This window comes from Ursus americanus, chromosome 23 (genome assembly GCF_024610735.1).
Source record: "Ursus americanus isolate L20-20 chromosome 23, mUrsAme1.1.p, whole genome shotgun sequence".
NCBI lineage: Eukaryota > Metazoa > Chordata > Mammalia > Carnivora > Ursidae > Ursus > Ursus americanus.
The window spans coordinates 8,175,237-8,187,472 of record NC_142149.1 but is presented as its reverse complement, the minus strand read 5'-3'; the positions used below and the strand labels follow the sequence as shown (position 1 = coordinate 8,187,472).

Here is a 12,236-nt window from a genome sequence, read left to right as displayed (position 1 = left end):
ATTCTGTGTTTTTTTTTGGGGGGGGGGCTTTTACTCCAAGACTCCTATGACACTACTTCTGAATTTTTTATGTTCTGACCTCATAGCATGTCTGAGTTCATGACATGGGACAGCACACGCGGGACATCTAGCTCTGCCCAGTCGCTGTCATTATTACTATTCTTTCGCTTCCTCCTGTACGAGCTTCTGGAGCGCAAGGCTATTGAGTGTCATCATTATAATTCCTAAGCAAACGCGTGAGGTTACCAGCAGAGCTGCCGCTGCTGCTAAAATAGATATTTAATCTTTAAATCCGACCCCTGTCCAACCTGATTCAGACACCAGGAAGAGTAGTATTTCAAAAGGTGTTTAAGATAATAGCCCCATTCTAAGCTTCCCCATCATTAGGCTCAAAGAAATCACTCTAGATCCCTGGGTTGGCAAATGAAAACAGAGGGAAGAAAGAGAAAAAGCGGGAAAATAAAACCATCAGATTTGAAACAGAAAACTTGTAACCTTCACTCACAAGGGAGAGGATTGTTTGGGTGGTGTTTTGTTCTTTCACTGGACGCACGCATACATCATCTCGGGGCTTGGATCACTCCCGCGGTTTCTAGAGTTACGGAGGACAGCGTCCAGGCTAGTACTCTGCGGCCGTCCCCATCAACCAATGCCCGCCACCAGGGCAGCATCCCCTGGGCCCCAGCACCCTCTCCCCCCGACCTGGGGACACACGTCTGCTCCACTAGCTTCTTCCGCCACGCCCACCAACTTATCCCAAGACCAACCTCAAATGCAACGTGGGGCTCTTGACCACAGGGCAGGGAACTCAACCATTTGAGCTCCAATGTACCATGCAATGCCTGAGACCTAACTAGATGCCTCGTGCTAGAAAATTCATCAAAAAGAAGCAAGCAAAACCACAACGAACCCTCCGACTCCAAGTCGGGCAATAGAACGGATTCCCACTCCTATTACTGCTGTATATAAAGCCACCCCCATGCCCAACCCATATCAGTTTGTTAGGTGGGGAGCATCCCATAACCTCATCTAAGCTAAAGCCCAGATGAATGGAAATGATTCCAGTCTTACCCTTCCGGGGGAGATAGGAAATTCAACACAAGTCAATCGAAGCTCACCTGGCCCCAAGGCATTTCAATACAACCAATGTGGGAGTAGACCTTGGGGAGTGGGGAAGTGGGAAACTTACACCCTATGGTGAGGGGGACGAGATCTGGACAGGAGAAACGGTTCTCACAGTCCAGGTTCCCAGACTTGGCTACCTGCTGAAACCACTGCCCCCCTTCCCGTGGGCAGCTGGGAAATCATCCTGAAGCCCGGGTCCCACTCCCGGCAGTTCTGATTGGCATAAACTCAGGACTGAGCATGGGTTAAAAAAAAATTTAAGCTCCCCAGGTAAGTCTAACATGCACCGAAATGTAAGGATCATCTGGAGATTCTATTAAAATTCAAATTCAATGGGTCTGAGGTGGCAGCCTGAGAGCCTGCATTTCTAATAAGCTCCTGGGTAAACCCAGCGCAGGTGGTCCACAGAACACACTCTGAGTAGCCAGGGCTTAGCAGGGATGCCCTCAAACACCCGCCTATGTCTCCTTCCCCAGAAACCTCAGGCAAACGGACCCTACTCCACCCTATCTACCCTCCCCATCGCCTGTACAGTAGGCCCCGAGGCCTGCCCAGCTGACTTCTGAAGTGCCAGACGGTAAGAGACATCACTCACATCCCAAGAGACAGCTGCCCCTCCACCACTCCCCTCCTCCCCTTAATCCCGTTCTCGGCAATCCAACCCCCAGCCTGAAACATACTCTAAGAAATAGGGCCGTCAACAGAATGGTTTGTTTCTGCTCTGTCCCTTAAAATGAGTGGGGTTCTTCCCCTTTACTTCTTGTGTCCACAGGCCTATCCAGGGCAGGCAGGCTGCAGGGCCTCTGGGAAGCCTGGGGGACCGTGGATGTAGCCTCTCCCTGCCCACGGCACACTGGCTCAGCATCTGCCATGTGGAGCCCTGCACACCCACCTTCCCACTGCCTCTCTGTCATCCGTGTGGACCACGGCAGGACAGGGAGTGGATGGCACTCCCTCGGAACAGGCCAATGGCAGCAGCCCACACCTGGCACCAAATCTCTGCGGAAGGCCAGAGCTTGCCACAGGTTACCCACAGCCAGCCCCCAAAGGTCCCTCCCTTCCATCTGTACCCCCCACCCCAACTAGTTCATTCCAGGAGTCTCTAGGGATGTCTTGAGCCAAACACCACCTAGTGGTTCTTGGCCTGACCACCTCCATCCAAGATGGAAGGGGCTGGTCCTCCGGGATCCCTCCCCCTGAGGAACAAAAGGCCCAGCAGATGAGGCCACAAGAAGACACTGGCCTGGAACATGTCCAGTCCCACCCAGCCCACAGCCTTTCCAGAAAGCACACCACCTACGCTGTCAGTCATGAAGACAACAGAAAGCCACACATTGCAGCAGAGGAAGGGTAGGCAGGGTAAGGCAGGAAATACAGGTGAGATCAAACACAGGCTTTTAACACTCTAAGTGAGAGGCCCCTCTTTAGCCAAAATAAGGGTTGCAGGTTGGGAGAATTCTTGGACCTTCTGAATGGGTCCAGTGTCAGAGGGGAGTGACTTCCATAGAGCAGGTCAAGTGGCCAGCAGGAGGCCAAACCACTGGGTCCCACTTCGGAACATACCTAAGGCCGACGCCCACTGAGCTCAGAAGGCAGTGCCCAGGACCCCGGCCCATGAAAATGTTCTAATTTCTTATAAAATTAGAAGGAATAATATGAGTATAATATGAATGCCTATATAACAACGAATCCAGCCTGGATAACAGTCATCCTCACACCACTACGATCATAAAATGTCATTCTTAAATTTTTTTTTTTTAAATGTTGGAAGGGACTCATGAAGACAAAAGTGCCTAGGTCATGAGCATCTAGTCCAGCTCAGAGTTCTACTTCCTTCCAGCCTCCAAACTTGCCACCCTTTACACAGACCCTTTGTTGAAGGCCCTTGGCAATCCTCAACGCCACCACTCTTTCCCGGAGCCCCTCGCCCCCGCCCAAAGGCCTTCCCCCAGCGACGCTCCACTGACTCTGTTCCCAGCTCATCTGTTCCATGCAGGTGTGCTGGGCCTGCTTTGGACCAGGCAGACACTCCAGCAGCTCCCAGCCCTGCTTGTGTGGAAGCAGCTGAGCCTGGCAGGGAGAGGAGCACCTCTGAAGTCCAAACACACGCTCAGCCCCCTGCAGCATAAACACCGAGCATATATCCCAGCCAGGCCTATAAAAGATAATTACACAATCTGACCTGGCAAATTAGGCCCATAGAACCGTCTACTTCGTACAATGAATTCAAGGGTTGTATCGGCAGGAAAAATCAACCTGGATCTTTACTGGGATTTGCCCCCAGGTCAGGATTAGGGTTTATGTATCTTTTTTCATTTTCTTGCTGAGGAAGGGTGGAAGGGCGTTCTCTGCTGCCCACCCCTTCTCCTCCCCACCCCTTCTCCTCCCCACGCCATCTCGGTCTGGCTTTCAGACAAGCCAGCTGCCCAGTGGTCTTTCCCACAAACTAACTCACTCCAGCTAAAATCCAAATAAAGCACCGACCAGAACACACACACAGAGAGAGAGAGAGAGAGACAGACAGACAGACAGACAGAGACAGAGAGGGAGAGAGAGAGGGAGGCAGTTATTTTTTCACAAAAGAAAAGTTGGGACATCCCACACCCAAATCAAGGGCTTTATTAATTGGCGCTAACTCAGAACAAGTAAACAAAAGAACTGACATGCCCAGATGGCAATTTACCTCCTAATTATTCTGGCCCAACTGTGAAATGTGTACTTGGAGAACACTCATATATGCACATCTCCCTAAATACACGGTCTCTCTCTCTCTCTCTCCATCTCCTTCCCACCTCCCCTCCAAGGAGTCTCTGGAGACGAGATGCCTATTAGCAGGAGCTGGTGCCCTTCTCCTTCGCCCATAAACAGCTGGAACACCAAAGCACTGTTACTGGAATGTTAGGACAAGTAGACACCAAGTGAGGATCACCCTTCATCTCACCGAAACCAGCACTGTGGCCAAGCAGCAGGCTTTCCCTCTCTTCCCTAGTGCACCTTTCTGGGGGTTTCCCCTGGGGGAAAAAATTCCCTACCCGGACTCCTAGGTCAGCGTTGCAACTGGGGGACAAAGCTCCAGTCAGTCTGGGGGTATTTAGTGCTCACACCTTTGTGGCTACTGCAGAGTGAGGTCTGAGGAATGAGGCGGTGATGAGGACGCGGGCGGAGGAGCGCTTCGTGCCGGCGTCATCTACCTGTGAAATTATCTCAACAGGCCTCTCTAGGAGACTGACCTGGCTTTTCTAAGCCTATCCGTGGAGCTAATGGTACTTTTGCTCTTTAATCAAAGTGGCATGGGACTGTGTCGTTGTCCATATACCAAAAATATATGTATGGGGGTGTGTGTGTGTGTGTGTGTGTGCACGTAGCTATGTATATATGTGTATTGTCCAGGACAATGACTTTATGGGAAAGCAAACCAGCTCTAAACAACAGCCTTTGACTTAAAACAATAGAAATCTTGTTCTCTTGCTCCTAATCCAGAAGGATTCTAGGTGACCCACTTAAGAGTGGAGGAAAGGGGTGCTGGAATGTGCAAACTTATTGTCAGCTGGATTACAATCTTCGTAAAGAGTTCTAGCCAAATCTCAGCTTCTGATTCCAAAAAGGTTGAGGCAAGCGTACACTTTTTGGAAGGAGACAAACATCCAATCTGTGCCGACTACATTTAGGAGTCTTGGAAGAAGGATGGAAGCAGCAAAGAAAAGCGTCCCTCTTCCTGAACAGCGAATGTGCTGGACACGGGCTTCATTCTGCAGAGCGGCCCTTTCCAGGCCTGGGCAACGAGCACAGAGGACGGACGAGGGGCTGTCGAGTATCCGGCACAAATGTTGCTGATGGACGACACAAGAGTCTTGGTAAATAATCAAAACAATGTCATACACTTACAGGTTCTAGAGTCAGAAGGTCTCAGACTAAAATCCTAGCTTGGCCACCAACTAGCTGTGTCACCCTGGATCCCCTCCTGGGTATCTCACCTGAAAAATGGGAGCCGTAGCAGTGACCGTTTTTGTGACTAGTAAGCCTTCCACAACTGTTAGCCATGGTCATGCCTGTTATTTCTGGTTGAGGATGGAAAATAGGATTATGCTTGTCTGTATTTCACACACTGGGTATTGGTACTAAATTAAACCACGCGTTCAACTGCGTAGCGTGCTTCCTGGTCAGCGGTAAGTAACTGGTAAGTGTTAACTGCTAGCAGTGTAAAAATAAATCGATTACAGAGTTGCATAGTTTACAAAAACGAACTTGGAAGGAGAAGGCAAAAGGTTAACCACTGTCATTTCTGGGTAGCGAGTGTATGGGCGATTTGTTTTATTTCTACAGGTCTAAAGTGAATAGGCATTGTTTGGTTAAGGGGGGGGGGGAAGTCTCGGTATTTAAAAAGATAATACAAATAAAATGGACTTCCAGAGTCTTAAATTAGAAATAAAACTATAAATGCAGTTTTAAAAAGAACAGTCAGAACAGAAGTTGCAGGATTGCTTGTGAAATCAGAAATAGATATGGTAAGCTTCCCCCAAGCTGGTGTTCGAGGTGAGATCTGGCAGGGGTGTGCCTGGCATCTCCTGTGTGATCCGCAGACCAGGGGACAGTGGCTCCCAGGTGACAAGTGCGGGTGATTTCAGAGGCAGCCGTGGATTTCACCAACAGGCCAGCAGCAATTTTCACTGAAGGACGCAGTCCATACTGGCTTGAACTATAAACTTGACCAAGAATCCTAACCCAGCTGACACACTGCAGGCCAGAGGGCTAACAGACCTGCTCCGTGGCATTTTCCAAATACCTGTGCCTTTATAGACAGAGGGCTCTGATGACACTAGCTCTTTGGATCAGGACCTGTGGCTCCGTGCACTTCCCGGAGCCTGTTACATAACCCCTGGCTGGGAACAGAGGCCAAGCTCCATGGAGACAGCTGAGGCCACGCCAGAAATACGGGGCCTGCTGCTCCATGAGAGTGTGGAACAGGGAGAGTGGATTTGAGCCTGAGAACCGGGATCCTCATGGGCCTTAATGTGGGTGTCCAGACTCAGGAGCTCCCCGCTCCCCTCCTCTTCCTCCTGGGTCCAGTTTGGGGGGTACCCCAAGGCTCCAGCTGAACATCTATCCTCTCCCCTGGTCCTTGAAGATTCCCCAAATCCCTGCCCCTGTCCTTTTTCCTAAGCCACAGAGTGCAAAGCTGCCTGCAAGACAGGCTGATCACTGATTCCCAAAGAACCTCAAATTCTCCACATCCAATGGTAACTCCTTCTGTCCCCCTCAACCAGGCTCCCCTTGGCACCTTCCCATGTCAGTGAATTTAACTTTGCTGTCTCAGTTACCCACATGGACAATATCCCCCCAAATCACATGAGTCACTACCTCTGGTCAGTTCTCCCGCCAAGGTGGTTCATAATCCATCTTTTCTTACATCCCCACAGCCGAGGCTCTCGTCAACCTCTGGTCCAGAAGGTCCATGTAATAAGAATGTCATTTGTTGAGTGCTGACTGTGTCCCAGCCCTTTACATGTGTTCCCTTACTTAATTCCCTCATCTTGAACCATGTCTCACCCTGTTATCCATCCCTCCGCATACTAGCTCTATGTCTGGCCTGAAAAGCTCCACACTCTCTGGTGCCTCAGGGCCTTTGCACTTACTGTTTCTGCAGCCTGAAACACTTTAACTTCCAGAGTCTCAGCTCAGACTGTGCTTTCTCAGAGAGGCCGTCCATGATGACCCTATGACACGGGCCACCCAAGCAGTACAAGCCACTCTGCTCTTCACAGCACTTAACCTCATCTGAAATGATCGCATGTGTTTATTTAATTTTAGTTTGTGTCTCTGCGTGCAGAGAATGTATCTGGTTCTCCACTGTAAGATCAGCATCCATTGTAGGATGTCCCCCTCTTTCGGTCAAATAAACGAATGAATGTTAGTATCCCTATGTGGGAGATGAGGTCACTGACATGCAGAAAGATTTAAAACTAGCTCAAGGTCTTGAGGCTAGTCAATAGCTCCTCTGGCACCAGGAGTAAAGCTGACAGCGACCTTGCTATTCCGCCTTCTACTGCTGCTACAAATCCCCACCTGGGCTTCCTGCCTTGCAGCTGGCCTGATCCAGCCCCTTCTCTATTGCTCTCCCAGGTTATCATTCTGAAGTGTCGATTGCATCTACCAAAATCTGCTCCACAGTCGTCAGCGGCTCCCTACTGCCTTCTATGCACAGGCCAAACCCGCCCGTCTGAAGTCAGAGGCCATCGATGCTCTGGCCCTCCTCTCCCCAGACTTGTTTATAGGACCTCTCCATTGCTATCTAATCTTTGCTCCCCACACCTGCAAGGCCTCCCTCACTCTGCGCCTCCCTCACACCTTCCCTTTAGGCCCGGCCCAGGTACCACCTTCTATAAGAAGCCACCTGACTTTTCAGCCCTCGGTGGTGGCTGGCACTTGAGGCCCACAGTATTACTGCTCGAACCCCCGCCCCCCACATGCACCAACCATGAGAACAGATGGGAAAGGTTACCTATCCTCTCTCCTCCACAAGGAGATCTTCCATTCCTTTAGAGTGGGCATATGCCTCCTATGTGTGGCTCCCTAGAGCCCCGTTGAGCACAGAAAACCTTAATGAGAGGAGCCTTAGTGCCATGTGTCCCCCTCCGGCCCGCAGTGCTCCAAAGAAGTGGGTGGCTGGCCGCGACAATGGCAAAGCTCTCTCCCGAGTGCCAAGCCAGACAGGCTGTGCTTGCTGCTCTGGGAGGCTCTTGGACTCCTCAAGTCTTTCCTAACAACGCACCTCCACCTAGAGCTGCTAACACTCTGACCTCGCTCCTGGGTCTTCCCTGGGCAGAGTCTCTAACAGCAGCCGAAAGACCGAGCCCAACCTACTGTGGTTTAAAAAATCATAATAGGAAGGAAGGAAGGGAGGGAGGGAGGGAGGGAGGGAGGGAGGAAGGAAGGAAGGAAGGAAGGAAGGAAGGAAGGAAGGGAGGGAGGGAGGGAGGAAGGAACGAAGGAAGGAAGGAAGGAAGGAAGGAAGGAAGGAAGGAAGGAAGGAAGGGAAAGGAAAGGAAGAAAGAAAGGGAAGGAAGGGAAGGAAGACAGAAAAGGAAGGAAGGAAGGAAGGAAGGAAGGAAGGAAGGAAGGAAGGAAGGAAGAGAAAGAAAGAAAGAAAGAAAGAAAGAAAGAAAGAAAGAAAGAAAGAAAGAAAGAAAGAGGGAAGGTAGGGAAGGAAGAAAGAAAAAGAAAGGGAAGAAAGAAAAAAAAAGGGAGAGAGAAAGAGGGAGAGAGAGAAAGAAAAAGAGAAAGAAAGAAAGTTAGTTTACAAGCCCATAGGGTTTTCTCTTTTGAAACCATGTCTTTGCCCCTGGGGACACCTTCTGCCTACCCTACGGTGTCAGTAACCCCCTTCTGAGCCAGAGCATCAAGGTGGAGCAACCCCAGGCAGGGATCAGGATCAGGATCAGGATCAGGATGTGTCTGTGGCTGAGCGCCTGCTGAAGGCCAACCCGCGGAGGTGTGCGGCCCCGCGCCCTCACCCTCCCGCCAAACCTTGGCCTCCATTTGCGTCGGTTTCACCATGTTTAATGGAAAATAAAATGCTCAACTCAAAAACACTTTTCCAATGATATTTTAAGGGAAAATGAGATCACAGAAAATCAGGGAGGTAAGTTTAAATGGTGTAACCCCAAGCCACATTTTTTTTTTCAAAGAATCCCCCGAGAGGCTCGTTCACCAAGTTTGGGGGTGGAGGTACCTATGTGGGGAGACCTGACCCTAGAGGCCACCTGGGCAGCAGCAACACTCACAGTGCCGTGAAAAGTCACGATGCTACCTGAACCCACGCCCTCACTGCAAACAGCCTCCCCCCTGCTGAGGCCCAAATGGACCCTGAGGTCCCTCAGGTTTGCGAAAGCTGCCGGCGGCCCCCTTGCCAGCCAGGCCAACACTGTGCTCTGCCAGAGATACCAAATGTTCCCTAAACCCACCCCAGGCCCAGCTCACTGAGCTATGAATAGTTATTAACATTAACTCGGGGCATTAATTAAAAACCGTTCAGCCAGGCAAATTCTCATACTTTTAAAAAGTCATTTGGGTAATCGCCTTTCCATGCCACCAACTTTCCAAACGACTGACAGGCTGACATTTCATAATGTTTATTTTAATCAAGAAGAGGGAAGGAGCCAGTGTGGTTCCCCGGTTCACTTTTCAGGTGCCTTGATTTATTGATTGGCAAATCCCCACTTCATAGCTGTACAGCGAGGCTGGAGGGAGAAAGAGGCTCCCACCTCCCTGGGTCGGTGTCTGGGCTGGTGAAGAGGGAAGTGCCCCAGGGCATCGTCACAGCTTCATCCATCCTCCTCCCCTCTCCCAACACCCAGCAACCTGCTTCCCCTGGGCGGGCGGCACCACGGGACCTCCCAAACTCTGCTCCAGGCTGCATACCACCCCATCCGCATCCCCTCTCTACCAGAGAAGGGCTACTTCCTGCACAAATATCCAGGGGGGGGCTCCTATTTCAGCCAACTTAGGAGGCAGGGGGCAGTGGGGACTAGGCTCTTAAACTCTCAAACTTCTCTCTTAAGCCAGCAGAACCCAGAACTCAGGCTGGCCTGCAGGAGTTTGAACCCCACCCCCAACCACTTAAGTCTTGGGTTTCTCTGTGCCATAGTTTCCTCATCCGTCAGCAATTTGTGTGATAAGTATAATGCCTGCCTATAAGGTTGATTGGAAGGTCAAATTAATATTAGTAAAGCGGGGTGCCTGGGCGGCTCCGTCTGTTAGGCGTCCGACTCTGGATTTTGGCTCGGGTCATGATCTCCGGGTCATGGAATCGAGCCCTGCATCAGGCTCCGCGCTCAGCAGGGGAGTCTGCTTCAGAGTCTCCCTCTCCCTCTACCCCTCCCGCGCTCGAGCTCTCAATCTCTCTCTCTCCCTCAAATCTTAAAAAAAATGTATTGGTAAAGCACTTACAACAGTGTCTGGGGCATAATAAATGCTCGAAGTTTAAGACTCCTCCCTCCTCCCCCCTACACACAAATAAGAACCCCAGCATTTAAGTGAAAACACAGTTGAATTTGCCCTGGTTGACGGGAGCACTGAGAACCGGGCCTTGCCCATTCCCCCCAGTTTCCTGTTTCGGCGGTGGGGGCGGGGGGGGGGCACTAAGGCCCCTCCAAGGCCCAGCAGGGTCCCAGGCACAACATGTGATAGCCGCTGCTCCTTCTGGGGACCGAAGGCACTGAACTTTCCATCTGACACCGTAAGCCTGCCCACGCCACAGAGTCTTTAATGGAAAGACAAATAAGCTTTGCCGGGAGGCTACGCGGAGCACGGTGGCCTCCCTCTCCAGGTGCCCCCGCGTCCAGGGCAGCCGACGACACTCGGCCGGCCAGGGGGAGAGGCGTGAGGCTCGTGTGAAGGTGCACGCTCACCACCCAGGCCCTCCTTGGGACCACACCGTGACCCGCCAGCATGACGGACCCGGACCGCAGCCCCCACCCTGAAGGGAAGGAGGGGTTTTCTTCAGGAAAAACCACCACAAAGCCTTGCAGCAGACTTAGAGCAACAAAACACGACACAGGCAGACACAGACCTTGTTTAAAATCACTGCATGCCCCTAGCGCATTTCAGTAGTAATGGAGCACCTACTGCATGCCCAGATGTTACTGTAGGCACCAGAAATACGAAGCAGAGAAGGCAGGTGCCAGGCTCCCCAGAAAAACTGGTAGAAAAGGTGACATCAAAACAACCGATACTCATACCCTGTGTTACGTATTATGCGTGTGCATATTACCTATTATAACACACGTGTCATACGAGTGGCTGTCTACATGTATACACACCATAGCGAGGAGCTGGGGGAGAAGGCGGCTCCCACCTCCCGGGGTTGGCAGGATGGGGGCATCCGGGCTGCGGAGAAGGGAAATGGCTACGGGGTCAGTTGCCAGAGGGTTAACTTGGTTTAATGGAAAGCAGGATGGAGGGCATTTCTGCATAGGAATTATAAGCCTGGCACTTTCTAGCTGTACAATCGTGGGCACCAGAGTTTTTAATACTTTGCTGAGCATCAGTAAAAAGCGTGCAATGCACAGACACCCCCACGCAGGCAGGCAGTAGGTGATCAATTAAATGCCAAGGGAGAGGAAGCGAGAAAGCCTGGCAGGGGTGGTGTTCAAACGAGGCCGTCGGGAGGTACTTGGCTGTGCTCGAAGTCAGACGCGCAAGCGAGAGGCCCTCCTGGGAGCCCAGGGGCAGCACGGCCCCGACCCTGCATTTATGCTGTTTTATCACCCCCATCAGCAAAATCTGGGCCATCCTTCCTCCTCCTTCCTGTCTCCCGGGGATGTCTGGGGACACATGAGAACCAAGCTGGGGCAGAGAGTGGGGTAAGAGATGTGTGATTTCAGAAGAAAGGCAAGCCATGAGCTGAAAGGATGATTATTTTACTCGTGGAAGCCATGTGTGGGCAATGGCTGTGGTTTCTTCGGGTTTATCAGGAAATCCTAACAGAAAAGAGGTTATTTAACCGAGACCAGGAAAGAATGTGCAGAGATTTTAAAATATTAAACGGAATTCCTAAAGCCCCATAACACAACGCCTCCTTTCCCAAGCTCGGCCGATTTTAAGCCTTGAGCTGTAACCAGGGGTCGGACAGCTCACAAGGCTGTTGAACTTGGCTCCCCCATCCCACAGCGACCAGCCTCCCTCAGGAACCGGGCAGCCCAGGGATCCAGACCGGCTCCTCACGCAGCGTGGCACCACTGGCTTCTGTTTGGAGTATAATCTTCAGACACAGTTACTTAAACTGAGAGTCAGAGGTCATTCCAGGCTTCCAATAAGACCCAGGACCTGTCGGGACTCAGCCAAACCTGCGAGCCTATCGACAGACACGATTAACTCTGGAGGAAGGCTGGGGGGGCCGTGGGCTCCGGAGAGATGGAGGGTAAATTGGGAGAGGTCCGACCTTCTGCCAAAAAGCTCAGAAACCCCCATACACATACCCAAAGAGGCTGCCGGGGAGCAGTGATCACACACGATGGCATGTGTACAAAGGAGCACAGAATAAAGAGGCCTTGCAGCCAACGGCTCAGAGCCTGATGCAGAAACTCAACGGAATCCAACTCAACAGGGTGCGC

General features: G+C 51.4%; 1 long non-coding RNA gene across 1 annotated transcript in view; it reads right to left on the bottom strand.

Moving 5' to 3' along the window:
• LOC123802917 (uncharacterized) overlaps positions 1 to 12,236 on the bottom strand; it is a 142,659-nt gene that overhangs the window by 19,071 nt on the left and 111,352 nt on the right. The gene's annotated exons all lie outside the window — the stretch shown is intronic.